The following is an 18,849-nucleotide window of genomic DNA, read 5'->3' as shown; positions in this document are numbered from 1 at the left end:
TATAAGAAGTGTTTTTCCAGTGGGCAGTGAAGAACAACATGACGTTCAGTGGTGGTAAGTTCCAGCTGCTGACGTATGGAAAGAATGAAGAACTCAAACAGAACACTGTATATAAAACTCAAGTGGATCACTAAACAGAACGAAAAGAAAACGGTAGAAGACTTGGGAATAATTATGATAGCTGACCTTTCTTTCACAGAACTTAAGACAAAGATCACGACAGCCAGGAAGATCACTGGGTGGGCACTGAGAACTTTCCAAACCTACCTACCTAGAGTCTACCTGAAGGGTATTCAGGGGATCAACGCCCCTGCGGCCCGGACCATGACCAGGCCTCCCGGTGGATCAAGGCCTGATCAACGAGGCTGTTACTGCTGGCCGCACGCAATCCAACGTACGAACCACAGCCTGGCTGATCCTGCACCGACTTTAGGTATCTGTCCAGCTCCCTCTTGAAGACAACCAGGGGTCTACTGGTAATGCCCCTTATTGCTGGTGGGAGGCCGTTCAACAGTCTTGGGCCCCGGATACTTATTGCGTTTTCTCTTAACGTACCAGTGACGCCCCTACTTTTCACTGGGGGTATGTTGCATCGCCTGCCAAGTACTTTGCTTTAGAATGGAGTGATTGCTGTGTGCATATTAGGGACCAGTCCCTCCAGAACCTTCCAGGTGTAGATTTTATATCTCTCGTCTGCGCTCTAGTGAGTACAAGTCAAGTGCTTCCAGGCGCTCCCAGTAGTTAAGGTGTTTGATGGAACTTATACGTGCAGTAAAGGTTCTCTGTACATTCTCTAGCTCTGCAATTTCACCTGCCTTGAATAAGGATGTTAATGTACAGAAATATTCCAGCCTAGAAAGAATAAGTGATTTAAAAAGGATCATCATTGGCTTAGCATCTCTTGTCTTGAATGTTCTCATTATCCATCCCATCAGTTTCCTCGCAGATGTGATAGTGGCATTGTTGTGGACCTTGAAGGTGAGGTCTTCAGACATTACCACACCCAGGTCCTTCACATTACTTTTCCTCTCTATTGTGTGACTGGAGTTTGTAGTATGCTCAGTTCTAGTTATTATTTCCTCCAGTTTTCCATAACGGAGTAGTTGGAATTTGTCTTCATTGAACATCACATTGAACATCATATTGTTCTCTGTTGCCCATTGGAAAACTTGGTTTATATCTTCTTGGAGGTTTGCCGTGTCCTCAGTGGATGACACTCTCATGCAGATCCTAGTATCGTCTGCGAAGGATGATGCAGTGATATGGCTTACATCTCTGTCTATGTCCGATATGAGAATAAGGAACAAGATAGGTGCGAATACTGTGCCTTGTGGGACAGAGCTCTTCACTATGGCAGCATCCGATTTAACTCTCTTTACCACCACTCTCTGTGTGCGATTGGTTAGAAAGTTGAAGATCCATCTGCCTACTTTGCCAGTTATTCCTTTAGCACGCATTTTGTGTGATATTACACCATGGTCGCACTAGTCAAAGGCTTTTGCAAAATCTTTGTATACTACATCTGCATTCTGTATGTTTTTCAGCGCATCTAAGACCATATCATAGAATATCATTGAGAATATTTAGAATATTGCTCAGTGCTAACGACCCCGTTCAAAGCAGCAGAAATATCGGAGCAGGAACAAATACAGAGATCGTTTACGGCTCACACTGAGCCTGTAAATCACCTAAACTACTGGGAACGCCTGCAAGTCTTGAACATGTACTCACCGGAGCGGAGGAGAGAGAGGTACATGATAATATATACCTGGAAGGTACTCGAGGACCTGGTCCCAAATCTGCACACTGCCATAACAACATACTGGAGTGAGAGATATGGGAGGAAGTGTAAAATAAACCCAGTGAGGAGCAGGGGTGAGGTGGGGACAATAAGGGAACACTGTATCAACATCCGGAGTCCCAGACTTCAACATCTTACCAGAAGATATCAGAAACACTTCTGGAACAAGTGTAGAAGCCTTCAAGAGGAAACTGGACAAGTATCTTCACCAGGTGCTAGATCAACCAGGCTGTGATGGATATGTGGGGCAGTGGGCCTCCAGCAGCAACAGTCTGGTTGACCAGAGAAGCACCAGAAGAACCTGACCCATGGCCGGGCTCCGAGAGTAATGAAACTCTCGAAACTCTTCAAAGGTAATGATAGCCCCCTCTCACTCATGTGCAAGTCCCACTCAAATCCAACCCCCCCCCCCACTCACATATATGTCCAAGTTATATCTTAAGCTAGCCAAGCTTTTAGCTTCAGTGACTCTACAAGGTTTTAGCTTCAGTGACTCTACAAGGTTTTAGCTTCAGTGACTCTACAAGGTTTTAGCTTCAGTGACTCTACAAGGTTTTAGCTTCAGTGACTCTACAAGGTTTTAGCTTCAGTGACTCTACAAGGTTTTAGCTTCAGTGACTCTACAAGGTTATAGCTTCAGTGACTCTACAAGGTTATAGCTTCAGTGACTCTACAAGGTTTTAGCTTCAGTGACTCTACAAGGTTATAGCTTCAGTGACTCTACAAGGTTTTAGCTTCAGTGACTCTACAAGGTTATAGCTTCAGTGACTCTACAAGGTTTTAGCTTCAGTGACTCTACAAGGTTTTAGCTTCAGTGACTCTACAAGGTTATAGCTTCAGTGACTCTACAAGGTTATAGCTTCAGTGACTCTACAAGGTTATAGCTTCAGTGACTCTACAAGGTTTTAGCTTCAGTGACTCTACAAGGTTATAGCTTCAGTGACTCTACAAGGTTTTAGCTTCAGTGACTCTACAAGGTTATAGCTTCAGTGACTCTACAAGGTTTTAGCTTCAGTGACTCTACAAGGTTTTAGCTTCAGTGACTCTACAAGGTTTTAGCTTCAGTGACTCTACAAGGTTTTAGCTTCAGTGACTCTACAAGGTTTTAGCTTCAGTGACTCTACAAGGTTATAGCTTCAGTGACTCTACAAGGTTTTAGCTTCAGTGACTCTACAAGGTTATAGCTTCAGTGACTCTACAAGCTTATAGCTTCAGTGACTCTACAAGGTTTTAGCTTCAGTGACTCTACAAGGTTATAGCTTCAGTGACTCTACAAGGTTTTAGCTTCAGTGACTCTACAAGGTTATAGCTTCAGTGACTCTACAAGCTTATAGCTTCAGTGACTCTACAAGGTTATAGCTTCAGTGACTCTACAAGGTTTTAGCTTCAGTGACTCTACAAGGTTATAGCTTCAGTGACTCTACAAGGTTTTAGCTTCAGTGACTCTACAAGGTTATAGCTTCAGTGACTCTACAAGCTTTTAGCTTCAGTGACTCTACAAGGTTTTAGCTTCAGTGACTCTACAAGGTTATAGCTTCAGTGACTCTACAAGCTTATAGCTTCAGTGACTCTACAAGAAAGACTGTTCCAGTCGTCAACTATATTTCAATACCAATACTTTCCTATATTCGTTCTAAATCTAATTTTTTCAAATTTACATCCAATATTTTTGAGTGTGAAGTATAGCAGCTGGGCGGCAGGCTGGGTGGCAGGCTGGGTGACGAGCTGGGTGGCAGTCTGGGTGGCAGGCTGGGTGACGGGCTGGGTGACGGGCTGGGTGACGGGCTGGGTGACGGGCTTGGTGGCAGGCTGGGTGACGAGCTGGGTGGCAGGCTGGGTGGCAGGCTGGGTGACGGGCTGGGTGGCAGGCTGGGTGACGGGCTGGGTGGCGGGCTGGGTGGCAGGCTGGGTGACGGGCTGGGTGGCAGGCTGGGTGACGGGCTGAGTGGCAGGCTGGGTGACGGGCTGGGTGACGGGCTGGGTGGCAGGCTGGGTGACGGGCTGGGTGACGGGCTGGGTGGCAGGCTGGGTGGCAGGTTGTGTGGCAGGCTGGGTGACGGGCTGGGTGACGGGCTGGGTGGCAGGTTGAGTGGCAGGCTGAGTGGCAGGTTGAGTGGCAGGTTGAGTGGCAGGTTGAGTGGCAGGTTGTGTGGCAGGCTGGGTGACGGGCTGGGTGACGGGCTGGGTGGCAGGCTGGGTGGCAGGCTGGGTGGCGGGCTGGGTGGCAGGCTGGGTGGCAGGCTGGGTGGCAGGCTGGGTGGCAGGCTGGGTGGCCCGGAACTACAATAGTTTATCGTGTGGGTGATCACTGTGTGTTGGTAGGTAGTGTGGTGGGCGTATGTGATCTAGACGTGTAGGAGGACGGCAGCCAGTGTATGTGGGTGGGTAGGAGGGTGGCAGCCAGGGTGTGTGGATGTGTAGGAGGGTGGCAGCCAGTGTATGTGGATGTGTGGAGGGTGGCAACTAGATTGTGTGGGTGAGTAAGAGGGTGGCAGCCAGAGTGTGTGGGTGTGTAGGAGGGTGGCAGCTAGGGTGTGTGGGTGTGTCGAGGGTGGCAGCCAGGGTGTGTGGGTGTGTAGAAGGGTGGCAGCCAGGGTGTGTAAGAGGGTTGCAGCCAGTGTGTGGGTGAGTAGGAGGGTGGCAGCAAGAGTGTGTGGGTGAGTAGGAGGGTGGCAGCAAGAGTGTGTGGGTGAGTAGGAGGGTGGCAGCCAGGGTGTGTGGGTGAGTAGGAGGGTGGCAGCCAGATTGTGTGGGTGAGTAGGAGGGTGGCAGCCAGTGTGTGTGGGTGTTACCTGGAGGTTATTCCGGGGATCAACGCCCCCGCGGCCCGGTCCATGACCAGGCCTCCCGATGGATCAGGGCCTGATCAACCAGGCTGTTACTGCTGGCCGCACGCAGTCCAACGTACGAGCCACAGCCCGGCTGATCCGGCACTGACTTTAGGTATCTGTCCAGCTCTCTCTTGAAGGCAGCCAGGGGTTTATTGGCAATTCCCCTAATGCTTGATGGGAGGCTGTTGAACAGTTTTGGGCCCCGGACACTTATGGTGTTTTCTCTTAGTGTACCAATGGCGCCCCTACTTTTTATTGGGGGCATTTTTCATCGCCTGCCCAGTCTTTTACTTTCGTAGGGAGTGATTTCTGTGTGCAGATTTGGGACCATTCCTTCCAAGATTTTCCAAGTGTAGATTATGATATCTCTCCCTCCTGCGTTCCAACGAGTACAAGTCAAGTGCTTCCAAGCGTTCCCAGTAGTTAAGGTGCTTGACAGAACTTATACGTGCAGTAAAGGATCTCTGTACACTCTCTAGATCTGCGATTTCACCTGCTTTGAATGGAGATGTTAATGTACAGCAGTATTCCAGCCAACAGAGAACAAGTGATTTGAAAAGGATCATCATTGGCTTGGCATCTCTCGTTTTGAAAGTTTTCATTATCCATCCTATCATTTTCTTTGCACGTGCGATCGTGGCACTGTTGTGATCCTTGAAAGTGAGATCCTCAGACATTACTACTCCCAGGTCCCTTATATTATTTTTCCGCTCTATTGTATGGCCGGAGTCTGTAGTATACTCTGTTCTTGTTATTATCTCCTCCAGTTTTCCATAACGGAGTAGTTGGAATTTGTCCTCATTGAACATCATATTGTTTACCGTTGCCCACTGGAAAACTTTGTTTATATCTTCTTGGAGGTTAACCGCGTCCTCAGCAGATGACAGCCTCATGCAGATCCTAGTATCATCCGCAAAGGATGATACGGTGCTGTGGTGTATATCTCTGTCTATGTCTGATATGAGGATGAGGAATAAGATGGGGGCGAGTACTGTGCCTTGTGGAACAGAGCTCATCACTATGGCAGCCTCCGATTTAACTCTGTTGACCACTACTCTTTGTGTTCGATTTGTTAGGAAGTTGAAGATCCATCTCCCCACTTTCCCAGTTATTCCTTTAGCACGTATTTTATGGGCTATTACGCCATGATCGCATTTGTCAAATGCTTTTGCCAAGTCTGTGTATATTACATCTGCATTCTGATTTTCTTCCAGTGCATCCAAGGCCATGTCATAGTGATCCAGTAGTTGTGAGAGGCAGGAGCGACCTGCCCTGAACCCATGTTGCCCTGGATTGTGCAGATTTTGGGAATCCAGGTGATTTGCAATCCTGCTTCTTAGCACTCTTTCAAAGATTTTTATGATGTGGGACGTCATAGCTATTGGTCTATAGTTCTTAGCTAATGCTTTGCTGCCACCTTTATGGAGTGGGGCTATATCCGTTGATTTAAGTGACTGTGGAATTTCACCCATGTTCAAGCTCCTCCTCCATAGTGTACTTAGGGCATGCGAGAGGGGTTTCTTGCAGTTCTTAATGAAAACAGAGTTCCACGAGTCTGGGACCGGGGCTGAGTGCATAAGCATGTTGTCAATGGCTTTTTCGAAATCTATCGGAGTTAGGGTAATGTCGGAAATTTGGCATACATTTATGGAGTTTTGAGGCTCATTCGTGAAGAAATCATTTGGGTCGTCGATCCTCAGACCGATTAGTGGTTCACTAAACACAGAGTCGTACTGGGATTTCAATATTTCACTCATTTCCTTGTTGTCATCTGTGTAAGTCCCATCCTGTCTGAGTAAGGGCCCGATACTAGATGTGGTATTTGCCTTGTTTTTGGCATATGAAAAGAAGTATTTTGAATTTCTTTCAATTTCACTAATAGCTTTAAGCTCCTCCTGCCTCTCCTGGTTCCTGTAAGAGTCATTTAACTTAAGTTCGATAGTTTCCACTTCCTTGGTCAGCGCCTCCTTTCGTGTATCAGATATTCTAGCACTCCTGAGGAGCTCAGTGACTCTTCGTCGTCTTCTGTAGAGGGAGCATCTTTCTCTCTCCAGTTTACTCCTGCTCTTCTTCTTTCTTAGGGGAATATGCCTAGAACATGCTTCGGCTGCCAGGAAGTTGATCCTTTCAAGGCACTGGTTTGGATCCATGTCATTTAAGACATCTTCCCAACATGTTTCGTTTAGGACATGGTTTACCTGGTCCCAGTTGATGTTCTTGTTGTTGAAGTTGTATATTGTGAAGACACCTTCACAGGTACATGCATTCTGCTGATCAGGACCCATATGCATGTACGTTTGGACTTCGATTAGGTTGTGATCGGAATTAGTTGTTTTTGATATTCTTATGTCTCTTATCAGGTCCTCATTAGTGAAGATAAGGTCAAGTGTGTTTTCTAGTCTTGTTGGCTCCACTATCTGCTGGCTTAAGGTGTGTTTTTCGCAGAGACTTAGTAGCTCATGTGTGTGTGACCTTTCATCTGTGCTACCTCCGGGGATTGTTTCAGCTATAACATTATTTGCTACATTCTTCCATTTTGTATGCCTTAGGTTGAAATCACCAAGCAGTAAGATGTTTGGGGATGGAGCTGGAAGGTTTTCCAAACAGTAATCAATTTTCAGTAGCTGTTCCTTGAACTGTTGTGAGGTTGCATCTGGTGGCTTGTATACAACCACAATGACTAGGTTTTGGTTCTCGATCTTTATTGATAGAACTTCAACTACCTCATTTGTGGTGTTCAGCAACTCCGTGCAGATAAGGGACTCTTTGACATACAGGCCAGCCCCCCCTTGTTGCCTGTTTTTTCTGTCGCATCTAAAAAGGTTGTAACCACATATCCATATTTCACTGTCAAAGTGATCTTTTGTGTGAGTCTCTGTGAAGGCTGCAAACATTGCATTAGACTCCTCTAGAAGTCCACTGATAAAAGGTATTTTGTTGTTGGTGGATGGCTTAAGGTCCTGTATATTAGCAAATATGAACGAGGTTGTATTCTGTGTTTGTTGGGAGGATTTTGTTATTGGCATCAGTAGTTGTAATTCTGGAGGGCCATGGGTGGCCACTGGCTGCCCCTCCAGTCCAACAAGGCTCCAAGGTGGTGGATTATTTTTGTTATTTCCATCCATTTTCTTTTTCCGTTTCCTGCCACTATAAAATCACCTGGAGTTGGGTTGTCGTAGCTACTATTGTTTGTCTTGTGGGGTCTGTGCCTCCTGGTCCCTTTTAGATGGTAAGAGGGTGGCAGCCAGAGTGTGTGGGTGTGTAGGAGGGTGGCAGCCAGAGTGTGTGGGTGTGGAGGAGGGTGGCAGCCAGTGTGTGTGGGTGTGAAAGAGGGTGGCAGCCCGAATGTGTGGGTGAGTAGGAGGGTGGCAGCCAGAGTGTGTGGGTGTGTAGGAGGGTGGCAGCCAGAGTGTGTGGGTGTGTAGAAGGGTGGCAGCCAGTGTGTGGGTGTGTAAGAGGGTGGCAGCCAAAGTGTGTGGGTGAGTAGGAGAGTGGCAGCCAGAGTGTGTGTATGTGTGTGTGTGTGTGTGTGTGTGTGTGTGTGTGTGTGTGTGTGTGTGTGTGTGTGTGTGTGTGTGTGTGTGTGTGTGTGTGGGTGTGAGTGTGGCAGCCAGAGTGTGTGGGTGTGTAGGAGGGTGGCAGCCAGAGTGTGTGGGTGTGTAGGAGGGTGGCAGCCAGAGTGTGTGGGTGTGGAGGAGGGTGGCAGCCAGTGTGTGTGGGTGTGAAAGAGGGTGGCAGCCCGAATGTGTGGGTGAGTAGGAGGGTGGCAGCCAGAGTGTGTGGGTCAGTAGGAGGGTGGCAGCCAGGGTGTGTGTGTGTGTGTGTGTAGGAGGGTGGCAGCCAGAGTGTGTGGGTGTGTAGGAGGGTGGCAGCCAGAGTGTGTGGGTGTGTAGGAGGGTGGCAGCCAGTGTGGGTGTGTAGGAGGGTGGCAGCCAGAGTGTGTGAGTGTGTAGGAGGGTGGCAGCCAGAGTGTGTGGGTGTGTAGGAGGGTGGCAGCCAGCGTGTGTGGGTGTGTAGGAGGGTGGCAGCCAGTGTGTGTGGGTGTGTAAGAGGGTGGCAGCCCGAATGTGTGGGTGAGTAGGAGGGTGGCAGCCAGAGTGTGTGGGTCAGTAGGAGGGTGGCAGCCAGGGTGTGTGGGTGTGGCAGCCAGAGTGTGTGGGTGTGTAGAAGGGTGGCAGCCAGATTGTGTGGGTGAGTAGGAGGGTGGCAGCCAGGGTGTGTAGGAGGGTGGCAGCCAGGGTGTGTAGGAGGGTGGTAGCCAGTGTGGGTGTGTAAGAGGGTGGCAGCCAGAGTGTGTGGGTGTGTAGGAGGGTGGCAGCCAGAGTGTGTGGGTGTGTAAGAGGGTGGCAGCCAGGGTGTGTAGGAGGGTGGCAGCCAGTGTGTGGGCGAGTAGGAGGGTGGAAGCCAGGGTGTGTAGGAGGGTGGCAGCCAGAGTGTGTGGGTGTGTAAAAGGGTGGCAGCCAGAGTGTGTGGGTGTGTAGAAAGGTGGCAGCCAGGGTGTGTAGGAGGGTGGCAGCCAGAGTGTGTGGGTGTGTAGAAGGATGGCAGCCAGAGTGTGTGGGTGAGTAGGAGGGTGGCAGCCAGGGTGTGTGGGTGTGTAAGAGGGTGGTAGCAAGCGTGTGTAGGAGGGTGGCAGCCAGAGTGTGTGGGTGTGTAAAAGGGTGGCAGCCAGAGTGTGTGGGTGTGTAGAAAGGTGGCAGTCAGGGTGTGTAGGAGGGTGGCAGCCAGTGTGTGGGTGTGTAGAAGGGTGGCAGCCAGAGTGTGTGGGTGAGTAGGAGGGTGGCAGCCAGGGTGAGTGGGTGAGTGGCAGCCAGGGTGTGTAGGAGGGTGGCAGCCAGAGTGTGTGGGTGAGTAGGAGGGTGGCAGCCAGAGTGTGTGGGTGAGTAGGAGGGTGGCAGCCAGAGTGTGTGGGTGTGTACGAGGGTGGCAGCCAGAGTGTGTGGGTGTGATGGAGGGTGGCAGCCAGAGTGTGTGGGTGTGTAAGGGGGTGGCAGCCAGAGTGTGTGGGTGAGTAGGAGGGTGGCAGCCAGAGTGTGTGGGTGTGTAAGAGGGTGACAGCCAGGGTGTGTAAGAGGGTGGCAGCCAGTGTGTGTGGGTGAGTAGGAGGGTGGCAGCCAGAGTGTGTGGGTGAGTAGGAGGGTGGCAGCCAGAGTGTGTGGGTGAGTAGGAGGGTGGCAGCCAGAGTGTGTGGGTGAGTAGGAGGGTGGCAGCCAGAGTGTGTGGGTGAGTAGGAGGGTGGCAGCCAGAGTGTGTGGGTGAGTAGGAGGGTGGCAGCCAGAGTGTGTGGGTGTGTATGAGGGTGGCAGCCAGGGTGTGTGGGTGTGTAGGAGGGTGGCAGCCAGGGTGTGCGGGTGTATAGGAGGGTTACAGGGAGGATGTGCAGGAGCATGGGCGTGTAGAGTGGGCGGTGAGGCGTGGTGAGGGTCACAGGTGAGGTGGTGAAGGTAAGACGAGACTTGAGTGAGGTCACAAGTACCGTTGCGGTGCTTACAAGCAGCTGACATACTCAGCTTCAAGAATGGGCGAGCAAGGAAGGAACCTACCATGAGGCAGGCTGAGAAGCGGAGCCAAGAGCCGAGATTCAACCCCTACAACCACACGCACGCACGCACACACACACACACGCACACGCGCACACACACACACACACACACACACACACACACACACACACACACACACAAGGCTAGCGTTCCGATACCTCAGTAAGGACTCGTTCAAGACTGTACACCATTTACGTCAGGCCCATACTGGAGTATGCAGCACCATTTTGGAATCCACACTTGGTCAAGCACGTCAAGAAATTAGAGAAAGTGCAAAGGTTTGCAACAAAACTAGTCCCAGAGCTAAGGGGAATGTCCTACGAAGAAAGGTTAAGGGAAATTGACCTGACGACACTGGAGGACAGGAGTGTCAGGGGAGACATAATAGCGACATATAAAATACTGCACAGAATAGACAAGGTGGACAAAGACAGGATGTTCCAGAGATGGGACTCAGAAACAAGGGGTCACAATTAAAAGTTGAAGACTCAGATGAGTCAAAGGTATGTTAGGAAGTATTTCTTCAGTCACAGAGTTGTCAGGCAGTGGAATAGCCTAGAAAGTGACATAGTGGAGGCGGGAACCATACATTTTTAAGGCGAGGCTTGATAAAGCTCATGGAGCAGGGAGAGAGAGGACCTAGTAGCAATCAGTGAAGAGGCGGGACCAGGAGCTATGAATCGACCCCTGCAACCACAATTAGGCGAGTACAATTAGATGAGTACACACAGCACAAAAGCCAAGTCTGACCCAAAGTTGTTATACAACTCTATCAGGAGGAAAACAACAGTCAAGGACCAGGTACTCAGGCTGAGGAAGGACGGGAGCTCCCAAGAAACGACAAGGAAGTATGCGAAGGGCTCACCTTAAGATTTAGGGAGGTATTCACTGTGAAGATAGAAAGGCTTCCAGCAAACCAAGGTAGTAAGGTGCACCAGCAAATGCTGCACACACTGCACACAACCAACAGGGCAACTGCCCGAGGTGTGGAAGACAACAACTATAGTCCCAATTTTTAAGAAAGGAGACAGACAGGCAATATTAAACTACAGACCAGTGTCCCTGACACTGACATGTATAGTATTCAAGTCTTAAAGAAGATTATCAGAAGATTGGTGGAGCACTTAGAAAAGAATGAGCTAATAAATGATAACTAGCATGGTTTGAGGGATGGGAAATCCTGTGTCACAAACCTACTGGAGTTCTGCGACAAGGTGACAGAAGATAGGAGTGAGAGGGATGGGTAGACTGCATCTTTGTGGACTGTAGGAAGGCTTTCGACACAGACTACACAAGAGACTGGCTTAAAAGCTAGAGCAGCAGGCAGGACTAGCAAGGAAAGTACTGCAATGGATCAGGGAACATCTGAGAAGAAGGTAACAAGTTATGGTGACTTAGAAAAACACGTAAGCAAACACTAGGACATATTTATAAAAAGTCATCAGAACTGAAACGTTTTCTAACAAATATGTCCTAGTGTTTCCTTATGTGTTTTTCTTTACAACTTGTCGGTATTTATTACCATGTTTATACCAACGAGCGATGGTACATGACGAGGTGTCAGAGTGGACGCATGTGTCGACTGGAGTTCCACAAGGGTTAGTCCTAGGGCCGGTGCTGTTACTAGTACATGTGAATGACATGATGGAAGGGATAGATTCAACGGTGGTCCTGTTTACAGACAATGTGAAGCTGATAAGGAGAATACAAACCTGGTCCCACAAGTGGATTCTGGAGTTTAACTCCACCAAGTACAAAGTCATGAAGCTTGTGGAATAATAAAGAAGACTGCAGAGTACAGGCTAGGTAGCTACAGGCTGCAAACCTCACTCTAAGAAAATGATCTTGGAGTGAGGATCATACCGAGCACATCTGAGGCGCACATCAACCAAATAACTGATGCAGCATATGGGCGCCTGGAAAACCTATATAAGGAATCATTCACAATACTGAAGACCATGTACGTCAGGCCCATATTGGAGTATGCAGCACCAGTTTAGAACCCCACACCTAGCCAAGTACGTTAAGAATCAGAGAAAGTGCAAAGTTTTGCAACGAGACTAGCCCTGCAGTCAAGGGGCATGTCCTACGAAGAGATGTTAAGGCAAATCGAGCTGACGACACTTGAGGACAGGAGGGGCAGGGGGAGACATGATAACAACATATAAAATACCGAGATGAATCGACAAGGTGGACAGAGACAGGATGTTTCAGAGAGGGGACACAGGAACAAAAGGTCACAGTTGGAAATGGAAGACTCAGATGAATCACAGGGATGTTAGGAAGTATTTCTTCGGTCACAGAGTTGTCAGGAAGTAGAATAGTCTGGGAAGCGATGTATTGGAGGCAGGATCCATACATAGCTTTAAGAAGAGGTAGGATAAAGTTCACGGAGCAGGGAGAAAGTGACCTAGTAGCGACCATTGAAGACGCGGGGCCAGGAGCTATCAATCGACCCCTGCAACCACAGTTAGGTGAGTACACACACACACACACACACACACACACACACACACACACGACCTTCCCCCTCCCTCACCTCACGAATCTACTTACTACTTAACCCTTGCTCCCTCCCTCCCTCCCTGCCTTCCTGCCCCTCCTTTTATCCTGCCTCTCCCTCCCTCCCTCCTCCCTGCCTCTCCCTCCCTCCCTCCTCCCTGCCTCTCCCTCCCTCCACAACACAGAGTAGCAGTGAAGACATCATCACAGGGGATTTCCCAACCTCTCCTCTCCTCTTACCACAAACATCCTCCCACACGCACCACTGCCTTCTCCAGGCTCAAGGGCTCTTGATCCACGGAGCTATACCTTCTGGCATATAATAATGAAGGACTCACATAACTGTATCCACATAACTGCGTCCTCGCCTGGTTATTCTAACAGTTAACCCGCCTCACTCTAGTTGTATCCTTAACATATTGACTAAAAAAAAATATCATTTGATTCCTCTGTTGGCGTTGTTCCCCGTTACTCCCGTCCCCGTTGTGGCCTGTTATCCACCTGTTGTAGACCCCCTGCTGTCTAGACGCCAGAAGCACGGTCCCTGACCAAGCCTGGTGACTAAAGGCATGGTCAGCCAGGCTGTGACTGCAAGGTAATGGTCAAGTTTCTTGGCACAGTCTGTGCCAATGTCAGTGTAAAGCTTCATCACGGCATGACTTACTCTGTAGAGCTTTATCACAGCATGACTTACTCTGTAGAGCTTTATCACAGCATGACTTACTCTGTAGAGCTTTATCACAACATGACTTACTCTGTAGAGCTTCATTACAGCATGACTTACTCTGTAGAGCTTTATCACGGCATGACTTACTCTGTAGAGCTTTATCACGGCATGACTTGCTCAGTAAAGCTTTACCAAGACATGAGTTACTCTACATAGCTTTATCAAAGCATGACTTATTCTGTAGAGCTTTACCAAGGCATGAATTATTCTGTAGAGCTTTATCAGGGCATGACTCACTTTGCAGAGCTTCATCAAGGCATGATTCACTCTGTAGAGCTTTACCAAGTCATGAATTATTCTGTAGAGCTTCAAGGCATGATTCACTCTGTAGAGCTTCATCAAGGCATGATTCACTCTGTAGAGCTTTATCAAGGCATGATTCACTCTGTAGAGCTTTATCAAGGCATGATTCACTCTGTAGAGCTTTATCAAGGCATGATTCACTCTGGAGAGTTTTATCAAGGCATGATTCACTCTGGAGAGCTTTATCAAGGCATGATTCACTCTGGAGAGCTTTATCAAGGCATGATTCACTCTGTAGAGCTTTATCAAGGCATGATTCACTCTGTAGAGCTTTATCAAGGCATGATTCACTCTGTAGAGCTTTAGCAAGGCATGATTCACTCTGTAGAGCTTTATCAATGCATGATTCACTCTGGAGAGCTTTATCATGGCATGATTCACTCTGGAGAGCTTTATCAAGGCATGATTCACTCTGTAGAGTTTTATCAAGGCATCATTCACTCTGTAGAGCTTTATCAAGGCATGATTCACTCTGTAGAGCTTTATCATGGCATGATTCACTCTGGAGAGCTTTATCAAGGCATGATTCACTCTGGAGAGCTTTATCAAGGAATGATTCACTCTGGAGAGCTTTATCAAGGCATGATTCACTCTGTAGAGCTTTATCAAGGCATGATTCACTCTGTAGAGCTTTATCAAGGCATGATTCACTCTGAAGAGCTTTATCAAGGCATGATTCACTCTGAAGAGCTTTATCAAGGCATGATTCACTCTGGAGAGCTTTGTCAAGGCATGATTCACTCTGGAGAGCTTTATCAAGGCATGATTCACTCTGGAGAGCTTTATCAAGGCATGATTCACTCTGTAGAGCTTTATCAAGGCATGATTCACTCTGTAGAGCTTTATCAAGGCATGATTCACTCTGGAGAGCTTTATCAAGGCATGATTCACTCTGGAGAACTTTATCAAGGCATGATTCATTCTGCAGACCGTTATCAAGGCATGATTCATTCTGCAGACCGTTATCAAGGCATGATTCATTCTGCAGACCGTTATCAAGGCATGATTCACTCTGCAGACCGTTATCAAGGCATGATTCATTCTGCAGACCGTTATCAAGGCATGATTCACTCTGCAGACCGTTATCAAGGCATGATTCACTCTGCAGACCGTTATCAAGGCATGATTCATTCTGCAGACCGTTATCAAGGCATGATTCATTCTGCAGACCGTTATCAAGGCATGATTCATTCTGCAGACCGTTATCAAGGCATGATTCACTCTGCAGACCGTTATCAAGGCATGATTCACTCTGCAGAGCTTTATCAAGGCATGATTCATTCTGCAGACCGTTATCAAGGCATGATTCACTCTGCACAGCTTTATCAAGGCATGATTCACTCTGCAGAGCTTTATCAAGGCATGATTCACTCTGCAGAGTTTTTTCAAGGCATGATTCACTCTGCAGAGTTTTTTCAAGGCATGACTCACTCTGCAGAGCTTTATCAAGGCATGATTCACTCTGGAGAGCTTTATCAAGGCATGATTTACTCTGCAGAGTTTTTTCAAGGCATGACTCACTCTGCAGAGCTTTATCAAGGCATGACTCACTCTGCAGAGCTTTATCAAGGCATGATTCACTCTGCAGAGCTTAATCAAGGCATGATTCACTCTGCAGAGTTTTTTCAAGGCATGACTCACTCTGCAGAGCTTTATCAAGGCATGATTCACTCTGGAGAGCTTTATCAAGGCATGATTTACTCTGCAGAGCTTTATCAAGGCATGATTCACTCTGCAGAGCTTTATCAAGGCATGATTCACTCTGGAGAGCTTTATCAAGGCATGATTCACTCTGCAGAGCTTTATCAAGGCATGATTCATTCTGCAAACCTTTATCAAGGCATGATTCACTCTGTAGAGCTTTATCAAGGCATGATTCACTCTGCAGAGCTTTATCAAGGCATGATTCACTCTGCAGAGCTTTATCAAGGCATGATTCACTCTGGAGAGCTTTATCATGGCATGATTCACTCTGGAGAGCTTTATCAAGGCATGATTCACTCTGGAGAGCTTTATCAAGGCATGATTCACTCTGTAGAGCTTTATCAAGGCATGATTCACTCTGAAGAGCTTTATCGAGGCATGATTCACTCTGAAGAGCTTTATCGAGGCATGACTCACTCTGCAGAGCTTTATCAAGGCATGACTCACTCTGCAGAGCTTAATCAAGGCATGATTCACTCTGCAGAGTTTTTTCAAGGCATGACTCACTCTGCAGAGCTTTATCAAGGCATGATTCACTCTGGAGAGCTTTATCAAGGCATGATTCACTCTGCAGAGCTTTATCAAGGCATGATTCACTCTGCAGAGCTTTATCAAGGCATGATTCACTCTGGAGAGCTTTATCAAGGCATGATTCATTCTGCAGACCTTTATCAAGGCATGATTCACTCTGTAGAGCTTTATCAAGGCATGATTCACTCTGAAGAGCTTTATCGAGGCATGATTCACTCTGGAGAGCTTTATCAAGGCATGATTCACTCTGGAGAGCTTTATCAAGGCATGATTCACTCTGTAGAGCTTTATCAAGGCATGATTCACTCTGAAGAGCTTTATCGAGGCATGATTCACTCTGGAGAGCTTTATCAAGGCATGATTCACTCTGGAGAGCTTTATGAAGGCATGATTCACTCTGGAGAGCTTTATCAAGGCATGATTCACTCTGGAGAGCTTTATCAAGGCATGATTCACTCTGGAGAGCTTTATCAAGGCATGATTCACTCTGCAGAGCTTTATCAAGGCATGATTCACTCTGGAGAGCTTTATCAAGGCATGATTCATTCTGCAGACCTTTATCAAGGCATGATTCACTCTGTAGAGCTTTATCAAGGCATGATTCACTCTGAAGAGCTTTATGAAGGCATGATTCACTCTGGAGAGATTTATCAAGGCATGATTCACTCTGGAGAGCTTTATCAAGGCACGATTCACTCTGGAGAGCTTTATCAAGGCATGATTCACTCTGGAGAGCTTTATCAAGGCATGATTCACTCTGGAGAGCTTTATCAAGGCATGATTCATTCTGTAAAGTAAAAGGACACAAGTGCAACTAATGTGACATTTTATTGTGGCAACGTTTCGCTCTCCAGGAGCTTTATCAAGCCATTACAAACAATACATGGACACAGAGGGTATATAAAGGCTCAGAGTGAGGTGCAGTACTAGTGGTGGTGGTGGTAGTAGTAGTAGTAGTAGTAGTAGTAGTAATACAATATGGTAGAGCAATTAATTCGTACATGAGTAAAAGGATATAAAAGCTATTACTTGGGTAACATAAAAATAGGTTGGACAAATATAGACTGGATAGAGGCAGCTTGTTTCAGTGTTCACTCTCTGTGCTTTGTGTAGTATAACAGGAGAGACTATGTGATGGCAGGGTTTACTGTTTTCAGGAGGATTCTTGCTAAGACTTCGGAGATGGTGAAGCTGCCGTTGTTTTGTTTAATTGTATTCGAAACAGCGATCAGTGCTGATTCAAGGCACTTGTGTCTGCGGAAATTAGTTTCTTTGATCACTAATTGGGCGTCCCTGAAATTCATGAGATGATTGGTGGAATTTCGGTGTTGTACACAGGCGTTGTTCAAGTTATCGTTCCTGCATGCGTAAATGTGTTCATTGAGGCGGGTGTCGAGGTTTCTTGCTGTTTCACCTACGTAGATCTTGTCACAGCCTCCACAGTTTATAGTGTAAACTCCTGCATTGACTGGTTCGTGGTGCTTGGGTTTTGTCCTGGTTAGATCCTTTATTGAAGTGCTGGAAGTGATGGCGACTCTGGTGTTAGCTTGTGAAAGTACTTTTGAGACGTTTAGTGCAACCTGGCTGTTGGGAAGAATTATAACTTTGTTGGGAGCGGTGTTGATGCGTGGAGAATTATTGTCACATTAGTTACACTTGTGTCCTTTTACTTTACATATTGTCGGTAATTCTACCAACATTATTACAGCATGATTCACTCTGGAGAGCTTTATCAAGGCATGATTCACTATGCAGAGCTTCAAGGCATGATTCACTCTGCTGAGCTTTATCAAGGCATGATTCACTCTGTTGAGCTTTATCAAGGCATGATTCACTCTGTTGAGCTTTATCAAGGCATGATTCACTCTGCTGAGCTTTATCAAGGCATGATTCACTCTGTTGAGCTTTATCAAGGCATGATTCACTCTGCTGAGCTTTATCAAGGCATGATTCACTCTGCTGAGCTTTATCAAGGCATGATTCATTCTGAAGACCTTTATCAAGGCATGATTCACTCTGCACAGCTTTATCAAGGCATGATTCACTCTGCAGAGCTTTATCAAGGCATGATTCACTCTGCAGAGCTTTATGAGGGCAGAGCTTTCACACACCTGTAGGTTACCTGGAGGTTATTCCGGGGATCAACGCCCCCGCGGCCCGGTCCATGACCAGGCCTCCCGATGGATCAGGGCCTGATCAACTAGGCTGTTACTGCTGGCCGCACGCAGTCCAACGTACGAGCCACAGCCCGGCTGATCCGGCACTGACTTTAGGTATCTGTCCAGCTCTCTCTTGAAGGCAGCCAGGGGTTTATTGGCAATTCCCCTAATGCTTGATGGGAGGCTGTTGAACAGTTTTGGGCCCCGGACACTTATGGTGTTTTCTCTTAGTGTACCAATGGCGCCCCTACTTTTTATTGGCGGCATTTTGCATCGCCTGCCCAGTCTTTTACTTTCGTAGGGAGTGATTTCTGTGTGCAGAATTGGGACCATTCCTTCCAAGATTTTCCAAGTATAGATTATGATATATCTCTCCCTCCTGCGTTCCAACGAGTACAAGTCAAGTGCTTCCAAGCGTTCCCAGTAGTTAAGGTGCTTGACAGAACTTATACGTGCAGTAAAGGATCTCTGTACACTCTCTAGATCTGCGATTTCACCTGCTTTGAATGGAGATGTTAATGTACAGCAGTATTCCAGCCTAGAGAGAACAAGTGATTTGAAAAGGATCATCATGGGCTCGGCATCTCTCGTTTTGAAAGTTCTCATTATCCATCCTATCATTTTCTTTGCACGTGCGATCGTGGCACTGTTGTGATCCTTGAAAGTGAGATCCTCAGACATTACTACTCCCAGGTCCCTTATATTATTTTTCCGCTCTATTGTATGGCCAGAGTTTGTAGTATACTCT

General features: G+C 47.4%; 1 protein-coding gene across 1 annotated transcript in view; it reads right to left on the bottom strand.

Annotated features, from left to right (window-relative positions):
• Nucleotides 1–18,849, bottom strand: part of Arms (Ankyrin repeat-rich membrane spanning) — a 707,292-nt gene that overhangs the window by 644,375 nt on the left and 44,068 nt on the right. The gene's annotated exons all lie outside the window — the stretch shown is intronic.

This window comes from Cherax quadricarinatus, chromosome 49 (genome assembly GCF_038502225.1).
Source record: "Cherax quadricarinatus isolate ZL_2023a chromosome 49, ASM3850222v1, whole genome shotgun sequence".
Taxonomy (NCBI): domain Eukaryota; kingdom Metazoa; phylum Arthropoda; class Malacostraca; order Decapoda; family Parastacidae; genus Cherax; species Cherax quadricarinatus.
Note: the sequence above shows the minus strand (reverse complement) of the source record. Positions and strands in the feature narration are given on the sequence as shown.